The 15084-nt window shown below is 41.8% G+C and overlaps 1 protein-coding gene across 5 annotated transcripts in view; it reads right to left on the reverse strand.

Moving 5' to 3' along the window:
* Positions 1-14642, reverse strand: part of FYN (FYN proto-oncogene, Src family tyrosine kinase) — a 200090-nt gene extending 185448 nt beyond the window's left edge. For 4 of the 5 annotated variants that reach the window (XM_075923993.2, XM_075923991.2, XM_075923992.2 and 1 more), the window contains exon 1: positions 14294-14642. The gene's annotated coding sequence lies outside the window, so the exon portion shown is untranslated. The remainder of the gene's footprint in view (positions 1-14293) is intronic. The other variant, XM_075923994.2, reaches the window with a different exon arrangement.
* Positions 14643-15084: the final 442 nt, after the last annotated feature.

Consider the following 15084-nt stretch of genomic DNA (forward strand, 5'->3'; position numbering starts at 1 on the left):
TTTTTTGCCCCTATATAAAACCATGTTACACCCACATCTTGAACATTGAATATACATGTGGTTGCCTCAGCTAAAAAAAAAAAATGAATATATACATACTCACATATACTGGCCTTGGAAAAGGTTCAAAAAAGGGCAACAAAACTGATTAGGGGTTTGGAATGGGTCCCCTATGAAGAGAGATTAAAAAGACTTGGACTTTCATCTTAGAAAAGAGGAGACTAAGGTGTGTATGGGGGGGAGGGGGGAGAATATGACAGAGCACTATAAAATCATGACTGGTGTGGAAAAAGAGAGTAAGAAAAAGTTATTTTCTTATTCCCACAATTATAAGAACTAGGGGTCACCAAATGAAATTAATAGGCTGCAGGTTTAAAACAAACAAAAGAAAGTTTTTCTTCACTCAGCACACAGTCAACCTGTGGAACTCCTTGCCAGAGGATGTGGTAAAGACTAGGACTTTAATAAGGTTCAAAAAAGAGGTAGCTAGATTGATGGAGGTTAGGTCTATCAGTGGCAATTAGCCAGGATGGGTAGGAATGTTGTCCCTAGCCTCTCTTTCTCTGGAGACAGATGACAAGAGAGGTATATTATGTGATGATTACCTGTTATGTTCCCTCCCTCTGGGACATCTAGTATTGGCCATTGTCAGCAGACAGGATACTGGGCTAGATAGACCTTTGGTCTGAGCTAGTATGGCCGTTCTTATGTTTATGTTCTTAAGTAGTGTCTTCTAAATTTTAACATTTTGTTGTGGTGCACAATGAACATTTATCTTTTTCAGATCACTTCTCACACAAAGTATTTTTCAAAGCAATAAAGTATGTTTATTTTGTGTTATCTCCTTCTCCAGAAATAAGATACCGGATCCACCACAATAAAAAGACAACGCTTGTCATTACTTTTGATAGGTACAGGATTGGACTGCAAGTTTTGGATAAAATCTGTAGTTTTATTTAATAATAAACAAAACAAAAAAAACCACACCAAACAGTTCTACTGAACTATATTGGCCATAAAAGGATAAAATATATCTTTTGTAAGATGTAGCTTACATGACACGTCATTAAACAGTTGACCACAAAGACATCATTTGGCTGGCTTGTTTGACAAATTCTTATGCGTGGAAAAAATATATCCCTACAGTTGTGTAAATGAATGCTCAATGAGATCATCATGAATATTACGTACAAAGGACTTATACCATCCACTATTCATTAACCATGTGACAATATGTATAAAAATTACAAGATGAACTCCAGACAGGAATTGGGTTGAAGGATAAAACAGATACAACCGTTTCTATTCTACATACTAAAGCACAAACCAAGTCACTCTACACTTGAAAAAGAACCCAATCACCCTATTACCATCTCCTATTTCTACCTTTTATATGACAGCCACTGTAGCTGCTCTCAAACACACATAAAATAAATTCTATTATAAACTGACGCTTTTATTATTCAACACGTGGTGACTAAACAGACATGATGAGGTGCACAGTTCCCCTTATGTTCTCGTTAGTTCATAATTTCTTTTGTTCATTTTGGCATCTCTGCTTGGATGTTAGGACTAGACACTCTGCTCCAGTTTTCAGCATGCCAGTAATTCTGGCTTAAGTGAGTAAGTTTGGCAATTCTACCTTGTGCTCTAGCTCCCTTCATTCATAAAAGGTAGCCCACTCAACTTCAAGCAGGAGGAAAAGATTTTTTTCATAAGATTTCTCTCCTGGGGGCTCTCTTCTCAGTCAGTTTGTTCATTTAATTTTACCACCAAGAAAACGCCTAAATAATAGCAGTTGGAAATCAAAACTAAGCACTAATGTGTGCTTATGCAAAGAACATGCAGCCTGTTATTGCATGACATGGAAGGATTAGATTTTTATCAGTAAATGTTGCCAAACATTAATTTCACCATATACCCAGAAACCTATGAAAAAATGTTTTTAACGATAATAGAAATTTACAGAGGCAAAGACAGACATATGCTGCTTGAAAATGTATCAGTTTAATTAGAAGCTCTTTACTTTGTATATTTTGACATGTGATGTTCACAATGTATGCTTTAATGGATTTCAAGCCTTAAATTTTTAAATATCAACATACACTCATTAAATTGTCTGACTCCAGCCTACCCCATAATTTTGAACTGAAAATGTAGAGATAAAAATCTAAAAAGGGTACTTAAAATAGAACATTGCTATTATTTGCAGATTACAAAAAACAAAACAAAAGAGAGTTCTGCCAAGCCTACTATAATGCTAGGAATTAAATCAGTCTCTTGAACTTAAATTCCAATCATGGGCCCTACAAATTTTCATAGGATCACAAAATTTTTCAAGAACTATTGCAATCATAATAAAATGGATCGCATGAAAGCTCTGGGTTTTTTTCTTTGTTTCTTTTTGAAGATCAAATGTTATGAGAGGCCCACTTTTGAATAAATAAAAACAAGGAAATTCTCCCCATTGTGCAATATACCTGCAGGATCATCCCTTATCTGAACATTTTTGCAATACTTTGCAGCAGATTATGGAACAAGAGGATTGTGTTAGACTTGCATCAGAACCTTCTGGTCTCAAGGATTTTGGTCAAACCCGTAATATTCTTTGAAAGGCTTGTGTGTTTATAGTTTCAATTCATTTTTAATTAAAAGACGACACTCTTGGCCATGTATTTAAGAAGTCACATCAAAACAGAATAGAAGATTGGATGATTCGAGGGATTTGAAATGGGTTCAAGTTTATGCTCTATCCTTTTCCCTCAAAGCCACTAGTTCAAACAGCACATATTGTTAAGTGACTGAAAATTTTAACATCTGCTGGCTGCCTGGCTTCCTATGTGAAGAAAGATTTGTAGAAAGATTTGTAGTTTCAGACCAGGTTTCTAGTGGTCAGTTTTCCACTGCACAGCTGGTATGATCTGCATGAGCATGGACACCAATCTCCTCTCAGCCTCTCATTTTTAAAATCCTCATCTTTAAGCTTCTAGCATAAGAGAAATTTCAGATATTTTAATAAGTGTTGACAGACTCTTTATGATCCATTATATACACTGTAACCACATTATGTGCATTATTAAGCTAACACATGCCATTTACTCTACATGTGTTCCATCCAGAGTACAGTATCCTGTAAGTAGCAGTATGGCCGAGTGCACTTATTGGATCCAAACTTAACTTTTTTTTTTTTTTTAAAAGGAGCCTTTTGGACTCTAAAGAGACCATTGTCTCATAGCTCTGCTTCCTGAGTTCATCCAGGCTCTCAGTGCCACAAGAAAGGAAATTCCCCATGATTTTTTACCTTAATATTTTGCAACCCATACTAGGATAGCCCAGGCTGAGAGCTCTGCTTGGCTATGCTGCTGAGTGCCTCGGGTGTTGAGGCGGCTGTCATCTGTGCCTCCAGGGGGGCTTCAGCTGGACTTTGGGACTAGCAGTCAGATGCAGAGCCAGCATTGCGGGGGTGGGGAGGGGTACGCGGAGGGAGGAGAGTGAGGCCCTCTCCCTACCTGGAATGACTCTGCAAGGCTTCAGTGTCCAGGGAGCTGTGGATCAGCCCCATGCCTGAGCTCCTGAGACGAGTGCCACAGGGTGAGATGCAGAGAGGGTAGCTGGCACCCGGAGCGGTGGGACCTCCCAACTTTCTCAGTGCCCAAGCCTGGTGAGGGGGAAGTGATCCTAGCGGTGATCAGTAGGTGCCTCATGCTCTGGTTGTGTGGGTACCATCCGGCAGCAAGGCACAGCGGCACATACTGCTGGGAACCTCCTCGGTGCATGGATGGCCTATGCAAGCAGGCTGAAAGCCTAAGAGTCTGTCTGGTCTGCTCTCCTCCCTTTGGCTTCCCAAATGTGCAGCCCCAAGCTCCCTGACTCCTGAGCATAACATTCAGCAAGGGGGATTCAAGGGGATGGAGAATGTTCCAAGTCAGAGAGACATGGGGTGTCCTGATTTGTGCCCTGACATGATCTGTGACTTTTTACAGAGCAGCTGCATGAGTCTTAGCTTATTTATAGGGAATGAGAAGAGTGAGATTGGTCCTGTAATTGTTTGTAATGCAGATGGGTATGATGGAGTTATTATATTGCAACCAGGCAGAGAGAGGAGTGTGTTTCCTTTACTCTCTCCGATATGTCCTCATGAGCGCTTTCTGTTGAGTTCTTGAACTTTCTTTAAAGTAACCATATTTCACTTCATGTTGAAAGACCTTGGCCCAGCATCTCTGAAAAGTTGCCTAAACCTCCAGGATGAAGATCTTGAGCTACAACTTTGCTCCTCAGGCACAAGGTAATTTTCTACCAGCAGGGTAAAAGCTCATTTGTGTGGGAGACAACTTCTCAGGAGCTGGTTCAACATTGTGGCACACAACTCCCAGAGGAACTATGAACCATCACAAACCTCAGCAAATGCAGCTGCAAGCTCCAGGGTTCTGCTTTTACCCACTGTTTTATTTTGTATTTTTTTGTTTTATGTTTTATTATATGTATACTTGTATCCTTTTTGCCCAAGGGCTACCACTGCTAGTGGCGGCTACTTCCATCTGCAACTGAAACTTCTAAATACTGTAAATAAAACCTGTGCAGCTGTGTCAAAGGCAACTTTTGTGTTGACCAGCTTTTTACAAGTGTTCCCTGTGGGGGCCTGCAAATGTGTTTACTGTCAGGCCTACAAAAAATTAATCTGCGCCTGATTGCAAAAAGCTCTGTTACTCAGATATCCAAACTAAAAATACTCACGGGGGGGGAGGGGGGGGAACAGGGGCTTGCATAAATAGCTAACAACATAAACAGTGCCTTCACACTAAGAATCTTAAAGCATCTGTAAAATAAGGGTAACTTATCCTTCTTTGTAAAGTGGAAAAGATGGAAGCACAGAATTTAAGATGATTCAGCAAGAGTGTGACCATATTTGAACTTTCAAAAAAGAGGACACTCCTGTGAGGGAGTCTATCTGTATCAGTAGCTACCAACTCATTTTGTGTTACTGTGTTATATAGTATAGGGTTATATAACACATTAATACAGGGGTTCTCAAACTTTGTGATACCGCAACCCTCCTCTAAGTTGCTTGCGACCCCCCCAGAGGGTCGGGAACCACAGTTTGAGAAATGCGGCATTAATACAATGTGAGTTGGTAAATACGGATACAGATACACTCCCTCTCAGGGGTGTCCTCTTCTTTGAAAGTTCAAATATGGTCACCCTAGCAAGACATCAGTTAAGAAAGGAAGAGCAGCAGACATGTCTCCCAAAATACCCTTTCCCTCATATTGCTGTCTGTTTGTTCATGTATCTCCATCCAATGGGAAAGCAAAAAATGTAAGATAGAGACATGTTCTATCATGTTAGATTAGATAGTGAGAGAGATTGCAAGAGCCCTATCTTCAAGACTGACTAAAACCCAGGTAAAATGTTATTAACCTAATCAATAAAAGTATGGACATTATTAGATAAACAGTATAACTGGAAAGGTAGAACCCTTCGTTCCTAGTCAAACTACCCAGTGGTTATATCAAAGCCACTGTTTCTTATAAAATATGTATAAAAGAAAAACCCAGCCATAGTTACAAACATTCTCACTCTGAGCAATAATGGAATTAATAGCTCCAATACACTTGCTGTAATCCCCACAGTCGAGTTACAATAGCAATGATGTCAGACCCATTATAAAATGTCATATCTCACCTTCCAGTCTTATACTACATGTAAAATAATGACCAGCTGAGGACCAACGTATGGGGAATTAATTAGTATAAAGAAAAGTCTATGGAGAATTAACGTGAATCAAAACTGAATATATAAAATACTGACAACTGTTACTTCACGCTTAACACTCTCCCATGAGTCATAGGATGTTGGATGATAAGTTCTCAATATCAGCCTTCACTAATATACTTGTGAAACAATGTTTCCAAAGCAAGAACTACCTTGACAAATGAAGACCTGACAAATGCTAACAACACAAAAATGAATAAGAATGCAAGCATGTCAGAAATATTCAACACATTTTGAGCAGTTCTAATTTATTCTTTTTTACTAGAGAAAAGTGCTGTAGAATAGTGGAAGCAGCTTTCCTTGGTTTCGTTCTTTTCCTTTTAAATATCTAGGCATTTATGCTGTGTTCTTCACAACAATAACACTGATGTTGAGGCCCTTGATATCACATTTACCATTAACCCCAGTTTTTGCTATCTTGACAGTATGGTCTTATAAAATGCCAAGATGTGCTATGAACAGTAGAGAAACTAAGTGGCATAATTCATAGTTTTTGCAAACTGATCATATCTCGGAGTTATTTTGGTACAAATATTGTCAATTAAAAGGAGGGATTTAACATGTCACAAAACTGACTTGCTGATGTACATCTACTGTACTTTTTATTTTGATAGTAGTTAAAACATAGACTAATGATATTTTATTCACTCCAAAGGTCCAAACATCTTATTTACCTCGCACTAGTGGATCTGCAAAATACTGAATGCTTAATTTAGAGCGTTCCCTTCAGAGCTAAGCTAATCCACCCACACCAGACAATAGCTGGAATTCCATTGAGAGACTTAAAAGAAGACTGCCTGCATTTGGATCCTATATCTTCGCTGATATACAGGCAGTCCCCGAGTTACGCGGATCCGACTTATGTCGGATCCACAGTTACGAACGGGGTTCCTCTCCCTGGTCTCCAGCAGACCAGGGAGAGGAAGCAAAGCGGCGGAACACGTGGGCAGCGGACAGGGCTGTCCGCTGCCCACACGCTCCGAGGCTTGGCTCTGCTTTGCCCCCCCTCCCCCGCCTGGTCTGGGCCGTCAGCTGATCGCGCGCTCCACGGCTTGGCTCTGCTTTGCCCCCCCCCATCCCCCTGGTCTGCAGACCAGGGGGACGGGGAGGGGGCAAAGCAGAGCAAAGCCGCGGAGCATGCGGGCAGTGGACAGCCATGGCGCGTCTGGGCTGTCCCGCTGCCCCCCTGCTCCGTGGCTTTGCTCCAGACACCTGTGGTACAGCAGCTGGGGCGCTGCCAGTTGGTCCCGTAGCGCCGCTCTGGGCGATACTGGACCAACCGGGCAGCACCCCAGCTGTTCTGCCCCAGGCGTCCTGATTCAGCCACTGCTGGTCAGATTCAGCAGCGGCTGAATCAGGACGCCTGGGGCAGAGCAGCTTGGGTGCTCTTCCCCAGGCGTCCCCAAGTCAGCCGTTGCTGAAACTGACCAGTGGCTGACTACAGGAAGCCCCTACCCCGGGCTTCCTGGAATCAGCCGCTGATCAGTTTCAGCAGCAGCTGACTTGGGGATGCCTGGAGTTCTTAAGTTGAATCTGTATGTAAGTCAGAACTGGCGTCCAGATTCAGCCGCTGTTGAAACTGATCAGCCAGTTCCGACTTACATACAGATTCAACTTAAGAACAAACCTACAGTCCCTATCTTGTACGTAACCCGGGGACTGCCTGTACACCAGAAAAAGTAGATTTGGGGGAACTAAAATATTGTATGTTGCAAGTTACCCTGTTACTAAAGGTCAGGCAAGAGGTATGCAGCTGTCATAAATGGAAAAAAAATCAGAGCATTTATGAACTGGGTGATTATCTGGAAAATAGTATCATGAATTGCAAATGCATGCTCATACAATATAAGGTTTGTATGCATCAATTTGGAAAGACTATATTACTCACAAGTCATATAGCTCAAAGTGAATCCTGCAATGTATGGGAACTTGTTTGAGTTAAGACTCTTATCATCCCAAATACTATGTAAATGTTACATACACAAATATTTGAGAAATTTTCTTTTTCTGAAATGGCACATAAGCCGTGAAATGCATTTCACATCTTAGTAAAAACAAAACAAAACAAAAAAGCAGTCATGTAGCACTTCAAAGACTAACAAGATATTTTATTAGGTGAGGAGCTTTCATGGGACAGTCCCACTTCTTAGTTTGTGTTCTTAGCAGTTATGGGCCATGTTCACTGCTAGCAAAATTTGACTTAACTTCATTGACTCAAAGTTGCATTCACTTAACTTGGTGCAATGTGGTCCTAAAACTATGCCTGAACAATAACAAAAAAAGTTACATTCTTTGAAGTATCCATAATGGTAAAATAGAAGGGATGAAGTCAAAGGCCCGTTTGTCTTTATATTGTGGATCAGTGGTTTTCAGTCTGTGGTCATCACATCCCTATGGGGTCTAGAAATCATGTTTAAGGAAACCACAAAAGGTGACCATGAAAATAAAATTTCAGACCCCAGAAAAGGCATTCTGTTGTTTTTTTTGTTTGTTTGTTTTTTAAAATCAAAATATGTGAATACCCCTCCCACAGGTCAAAACCCAGAAGTATAGCTGTTATTATAGAAGCTCACAATTTAGCACCCTTTTAGGGATGTGAAAGGTTAATGGGTGATGCTTACCAGTTCCAGTTAACCGTTAACAGTTGGGGGCTGGAGCAGCTTAACCAGTTAACTGATTAAACAAGCTTTTATATCCCTACTTTCTCACGGTGCATGAAGTTTCATGCTGAACTCTATTCAGCAAGTTTTCAGTCCAAGACTTCTTCGGTAGGGGTCTGTGGATCATAGGCTGAATTTCTAAAGGAGTCCATCCGCAACTCCATTCATAATATTTTAGGGGTCCACAACTGAAAAGTTGAAACTACTGTCCTAAATAATAAACCAATTAACAGATGTGTAAAAACCTAGCTGGTTTGACTGCACAAAAGTGGAAGCTTTGAAAAAAAATCTATTACAATATGAGTCTATACAAAAGTGGATGCCTGAATCTTTCAAATAAGGAAAAAATCCAGTTTATGACAATTTCATCTCTTTTTTTAAAAAATTAGAGGGTCTTTTTGTAATGTATCTACATTCTTCAGTCATCAGCACTACATAAGCTTTCTTTTTCTCTGTTGCTGCTTTTCAGCACCTTTATATCTCATCATCATCTCTTCATCCGGGCATCTCCTTAGCTTCTCTAACTTTTTTTTTTTAAAAGGGTCTCCCCTACTTCTTTGCACACTATGCTGTTACTGTCAGATCAGCTCCAAAACAATTTTCAGACATTTCATTACAAAGGACATCATTTAACAAAACATTTTAAAAAGGGCTTCTAAGGCCGTCGGCTTTAAAACTGACACTTCATGAGTCATCTGAAGCATAAGCGCTGTGATTTAAGATTAACATAACTTTGTTTTCAAAATGAGGGCCCTAAGTTTTAACTAGCACTTATCTTTTAGTGCTATGCTACAGCATTTCCTTTACATGGTCCTACAAAGTTCTTTCTAGTGCTATCCTAAAAAAACAGTATAGTGCAAACTGCAATTATATGATGTGAAGCACTCTCCCTTGACTGCACAGCTCATTGGACACCCACCTGCTTCAGAGATAAACATGCCATAGAGTAGCAATTTCCCAACCTCACTCTTTCCAGCCCCTTTACAACTACTGCATGCGCACAGTATGGAATCAACATGATTTATGTAGACTCAAGAGAAGAGGGAGTACACTGTGTTGGCTGTTTTCCTCCCTTTCTATCACTTATGGGGATTTTTCCTACTCACTTCTATTTGCTTACCTCAGCCCTCATAACTGCAGAACATGGTTTATTTTACTGCATTGGGTGTCAACATGAAGCACGGTATTTAGTAAACAGAGCTGCTGTTTAATTCAAGATATTTTGTGTAATTCATTTGCTTACCGACAAAAACCCTCATTATTTGTTTAGCAAAAGAAATTTTTTAGATACAAGACTTTGCTGGAATTAATGTCATCCTCTCAGTTTAAAAAAGGTTTTATGTTAAATAAAGATCTTGGGTCCATCTATGTGCTAGCCGTTTAGTAGATTCACTCCCTGACATATGCTTCCATAGTTGTGATAAGCAGGGTGTCTGAGCTACAATTCCACTGATATGAAGAAATATAGGTTCCTGGCCTCCCAGGTTCTTCAACTCGCTTCCTCTCTTATTCTAAAGTTGTCCAAACAGGATATTTTGTGAGGCTCACTTTTATGGGCACTTTTTGGAGAGGGGGAAACACATAGCAGGAATGTTGATAAAGACATGGAATTCAAAGAGTAAAGTTAGTTGGAAAAATTAGTTCCATTTAAATTGAAACTTTTCAGAAGATTTATTTAAACTGTGTATAAGTTTTGTTTTGTAACAATAAAAATCAAAGTTCTGACAGCAAAATATCTTGTTTTGGCTTTTTTGGACTGAAACATTTTTATTTTTTGTTGTGAAACAAAAATGTGAAACAAAGTCAAATTATACATTATAAAAGAAGAGAGTCTCCACATTGGAAAAAAATAAAAAGAGTCTCAACAGACCTGGAAGGGGGGGGGGAAGGGGTTGAGACCTGGAAGTGGCGGGAGGCGGGGAGGAAGAAGCTTTGTGGTTTTCCTCTGTGGAGAATTTTGAGAGTCTTGTTTTCATTTGAAATGAAGCTAAATTTCAAAATCTGTTGTAAAATGAATGGTCATGTTTCAGCCAGAGTTACAAAGGAGATGGTATATTTTTGCTTTGCCACAATGTCTAATTAGTTTCTAAGTTACTAGTTTTATGTTTATGGCATCTCTTCTGAAGAGAGACACTTAATTTTACAAATAAATATTCCCATTGACTTCAGTGAGACTGCTTTCATGAGTAAAATTAAGCAAATACACAAGTGTGTAAGAATCAGGTCTTCCATTTGACGTAATAAGTGTCAATGGCACCTGAGCCCAGGTTCTCAAGAGGATGCTGACTCCACTTGAAACAAAACACATTTTAGACCCACAAGGTTTTGAGAATCTGGGCTGTACAGTGTAAGACAGATGCTTTTTGGACAAATGCTTGTAAAAGTAAAGTAAAATAATAGCCCTTTTCAAGAACTTTAGTGCCTGCTGACTTGAGTTAGAGTTGCAAGTGCTCAGCATCTCTGAAAAATCATATTCTAAATAAGTTGCTGACTTGCAACATATACATGCAAATCCTGCAAGCGTTAACAGAGGCAGACCCTGGTTATCTGCAGGAAGAATCAAACCTGGGGCCTCTGGAGCTAAGTGTAGGAGCCCTAAAAGCCAGCTAAAACTGTGAAGCAGACTCATTATTTTCCCTGTAAGTAGTCCCAATGTTACTAGATAGGATAGTGCATCACACCCTGTAGGTGCATAAATTACCCAGCCCTTATTCGCAGACCTCCCATTAGTCCATATACAGACTTTGGCATCACACGAGAGTGTATGTAGCACCAGTTTTATGACTTTCTCACAATTGAAAATATGACAGTTATGTGAGATATACACAACATTAAATCATTATGGAGGGACCATGTAGTTTTAACTTGTTTAACTGAATTTTTATTAGACCATAAATCTATTGCAAATTATATCATGCTTGTGTTCATTTTAACCTCGCTCATATGGGCACTGGCCCCAAAGGTATTTTTAATACTACACTCCACATGTGCATATTTGGAAAACGTTACTCAGATGCTTCATGCAGTATAACTGTTTAACAATTACAACTACATTAAAGACAATTGATTTTACAAACCTCTTTATTTTACCCTGAAATTGTATATTTATTAACTGCCCTTAATTTTGTTTTAATCTAATAACAATATTAGTGAAGTTAAAAGTAAACTTTATCTGCACTTTGCCATCATATCTATAGTATTTTCACTGACAGCTATGCCTAGCATTTTGTTTCATCTCTCTCTAATAAGGACTGTATTCATCCAATCTGAAAACTGTTTCCTGTTAAGCTATATTAAAGTTTTATAATCAAGCAATATCCCTATGCCACTACATGCTTAATCAAAAGATTATACATCATGACTTGAGTTGTGTGGCCAGAGCTGAGGGTTCATAATAGTGCCAAAGTTAATTACCTTGCAGAAGACACCCTGATGAAGGAAATCATTGCTATTGCACAAATATGCTATTGAAATGAGTTCACAAACTGACACTTTCTAAGTTATTTTAACATTAGTGCTTAATACAATAGGCTCACAGAAGAAAAAAAAAACACACCCCACAAGAACAATTTGAATATTCTAGTGAGCTTCTCACATTAGTTTACAGAATAGGAGTGAAATAAGATTAATCCACATTATAACTGAAAAAGGAAGCTATTAAGCCATATTACTATTAATGAAAAAAATAACTAGTCACTGTCACAACAAAATGTATTAAAAATGATTCCCACTCCTTCCCCCAGAACAACTTGGCAAGACACTTTGTTTTTTAAATTATCCTGATTTAAATTTCAAACATAATTAACATCCATCGGGTTCAACTATTTTTTTCTTAGAATGAGCATTAAGCATTAAAGATTTGAGTCGATTAGTCCAAGATATTCTGCACTTCTGGCTTGAATAATTTTAACTTGGGGTGAGAGTAGACATGGCTGGGAGGAAGACAGACAGACACTTTTGGTTCTTTAAAAAAAAAAACAAAACCCTAAAATGGTTATAACAGAAATATTAAAAGCCATTTTCCCCCTACATATTCCCCCATTTATAGTTTGCTTGGTTCATTTAACAGAACTTTATGCACAGTTTTCTCTGTGTGGGTTTGTCATAGCAGAAGACCGAAAACATATTAAAAAAAACCCCAAAACTGGAAAATGTGATTGAAAACCCACAAAATTCAACACGTGAATGTAGAGTTGGAAACTACTTTCAGATCGTTATTAAAATGGTCTTGATTTCAAGTTGACAATTTAATTTACTGTTTTTTATCCACGAGGGTTAGACAAAACCCCTAACAAACCCACTTCCTCTAAAAACATGTAAGCAAAGGATCTTCACCTGCAGTTGTTCAGAGCACTGGCAAGGGAGTACCAGTTAAGAGATATTTACAAAACTGGAAAGTATGACAGTTGTTTGAGTGGTTGGAGGAAGGACGTGGGAGTTAAGGAGGCAGCATACAAGCAGGAAAGTGACAAGGTCTTTAAAAGCATTTTCAGTATGCCCTGCCTCTCTTACAAACCTGCTGGGTTATTAATCATGCTAAGAAATTGAATGTATCACACTTACTGTGGAAAAACTGCAGTGTGGTCCCTTGCACTTGACCAAAATTTTTTCCTTAGGCATTAGCCCTATCTCTCTCCCTCCCCCACCACTACTGAATGGATGAGGCTATTATGTTCTCATTTTAGAATTAAAGAAATCTACACAGAGCAGCAAAAAAGCAAGTTATTGAGGCAGTAGAAACCATTAACAACATTATTAAAGAAACTTTTGCTGTATACAATACTGTAGCTCTGCAGATGCAGCAAAATGTTGGCACCCATGGCGTGGCATTTGGTATCTTTCACTAATCTAAATGTGGCTGGAAAAGAATTGAGAGCAGATCAGCGGCCTCATCTGGGGAGAGAGAAGCCCCAGGGAACTGGGAAAAGAAACGAGAAGCAAACCTCCTTTCAAATCCTACCATGCTTGGGCATTTTGTGCCTCTCTTCTTTCATTACTGAAAGAGTCCTTTGTCACATACACAAATCCTATCAAATCTGAGAGGGACAGAGGGTCGTTTTATTTATTATTTCTCCCTCCCCTTTTCTCTCCCTCCTAAACTGCAGCAAATAAAGCCCAGTGATGAATCCCAGTTACCCTTTTCTAGCTCAGTAACTTAATAAAGCCTGTGCCTGTAGCTCAAGAGTTAAAACGGGGGTGGAGATAGAAATGGGACAAAACCAAAAACATGCAAATGGTCCAAAGCAGGAGAAAGGCAGCATGGGTCAGAGCCAGCTATACATGAGCATCAATTATTAAATGATTACATCACAATTCGCATTTAGCTCCTCGAGAGAGCTTCAGAGCCACAAAACATGAAACAGAAACGTGAACCGATCCAGCCGCACAGCACCACGGCTCCCCCCCGGCAGCCAACAAGCCTGTTATATTCTGCCAGAACTCGCTTACCATCGCCCGTCAACCTCACCATCAGCAGGGTCACAACAAGCCACCCTATGGGCCAACCCTGCGCAGCCCACATGATCGCCCGAAACAATAAAGCGGCTGTTTTTCGTGGGGGGTCAACCCAAGTAACAAATGTTACAGGGGAAAATACATAACACAGATGTAAGGCTGCTGTAGCCGCAGCCTCCCCTCTTCCTCTCCTGGCATCGCTGCCCCCGCTGGGCTCCAGCTGCACGCCCAGGCCAGGGGGCTCTGGATGAAGGGCACCTGCAACGGCGATGCCCGCACCTCTCCCGAGAAAGCCTCCCGCCCACCCAGCCCCACACAAAGGAAACCACCCAACAGCGGCGCCGCAGCATCCCCGCCTCCCCCGGGCTGCAGCCGCAGCAGGGGCCCCGGGGCTCTAGCTCCCTTACCTGGGCTGGCGCCGCGGGGCCAGGCTCACAGCATCCCCCTCGCGGCAGGGGCCCCTCCCCAGGCGACTCCTCCCCGCCCGCCGACGCCGGCCGGCACCACGCGGGAGCAGCAGGGAGCGGGTCGGGCGCGCAGGCACCGAAGACCCCGGGAGCCGAGGAGGCGGCGGCGGCGGCGCGCGCGCGGGCTGCAGCCGGGGGAGGGCAGGAGGGAGACGGGCGCGCAGGGGCGTCGCTCCGGCTCGCTGCGTCCTCCTCTCCCGAGCGACAGCGGCGGAGCCCGGCTCCGGCTCGCTCCCCCCGCCTGACAGATGGCGCAACCGCAGCCGCGCCCCCAGCCAACTCCGGAGCCGGGTCTCCCGCCTCCTTCCCCGCGGGGGCGGCCCGAGACTGGCAGCCCCAGCCGGCCTATGGCGAGGCGCAGCGGCGGGGGGCTGCCGCAGTTATTGGTAGAGGCGGCGGCAAAGGAGGAGCCGGAGTGCAGTGCATTAGGTTGCCCCACCCGCCACCGGCTTGCAGCCGGGTGGGTGCCCACGCGGGGTGGGCGCCTTGGGCTAGCTGGAGTACCAAGCACAGCGCCCTTCGTATGCCGGGTGTGCTCCCCTCTGTCCTTCATGCTCCCCAGCAGATCCCCGCCCCCCCCCCCCCCCACGCCTGGGCTGGCACTGGGCATTTTTCTTCTTGACGGGGGAGGGGGAAGCAAAGTTCGGAGAAGGTTGGAGCAGGGGTGCTGCACCTCCTGCCTTGAAGTAGTCATAATAAACACCCAATATAGGGGTTCCCTCTTCAGCACC

This window comes from Pelodiscus sinensis, chromosome 3 (assembly GCF_052426305.1).
Source record: "Pelodiscus sinensis isolate ZL-2025 chromosome 3, ASM5242630v1, whole genome shotgun sequence".
In the NCBI taxonomy this organism is placed as follows: domain Eukaryota; kingdom Metazoa; phylum Chordata; order Testudines; family Trionychidae; genus Pelodiscus; species Pelodiscus sinensis.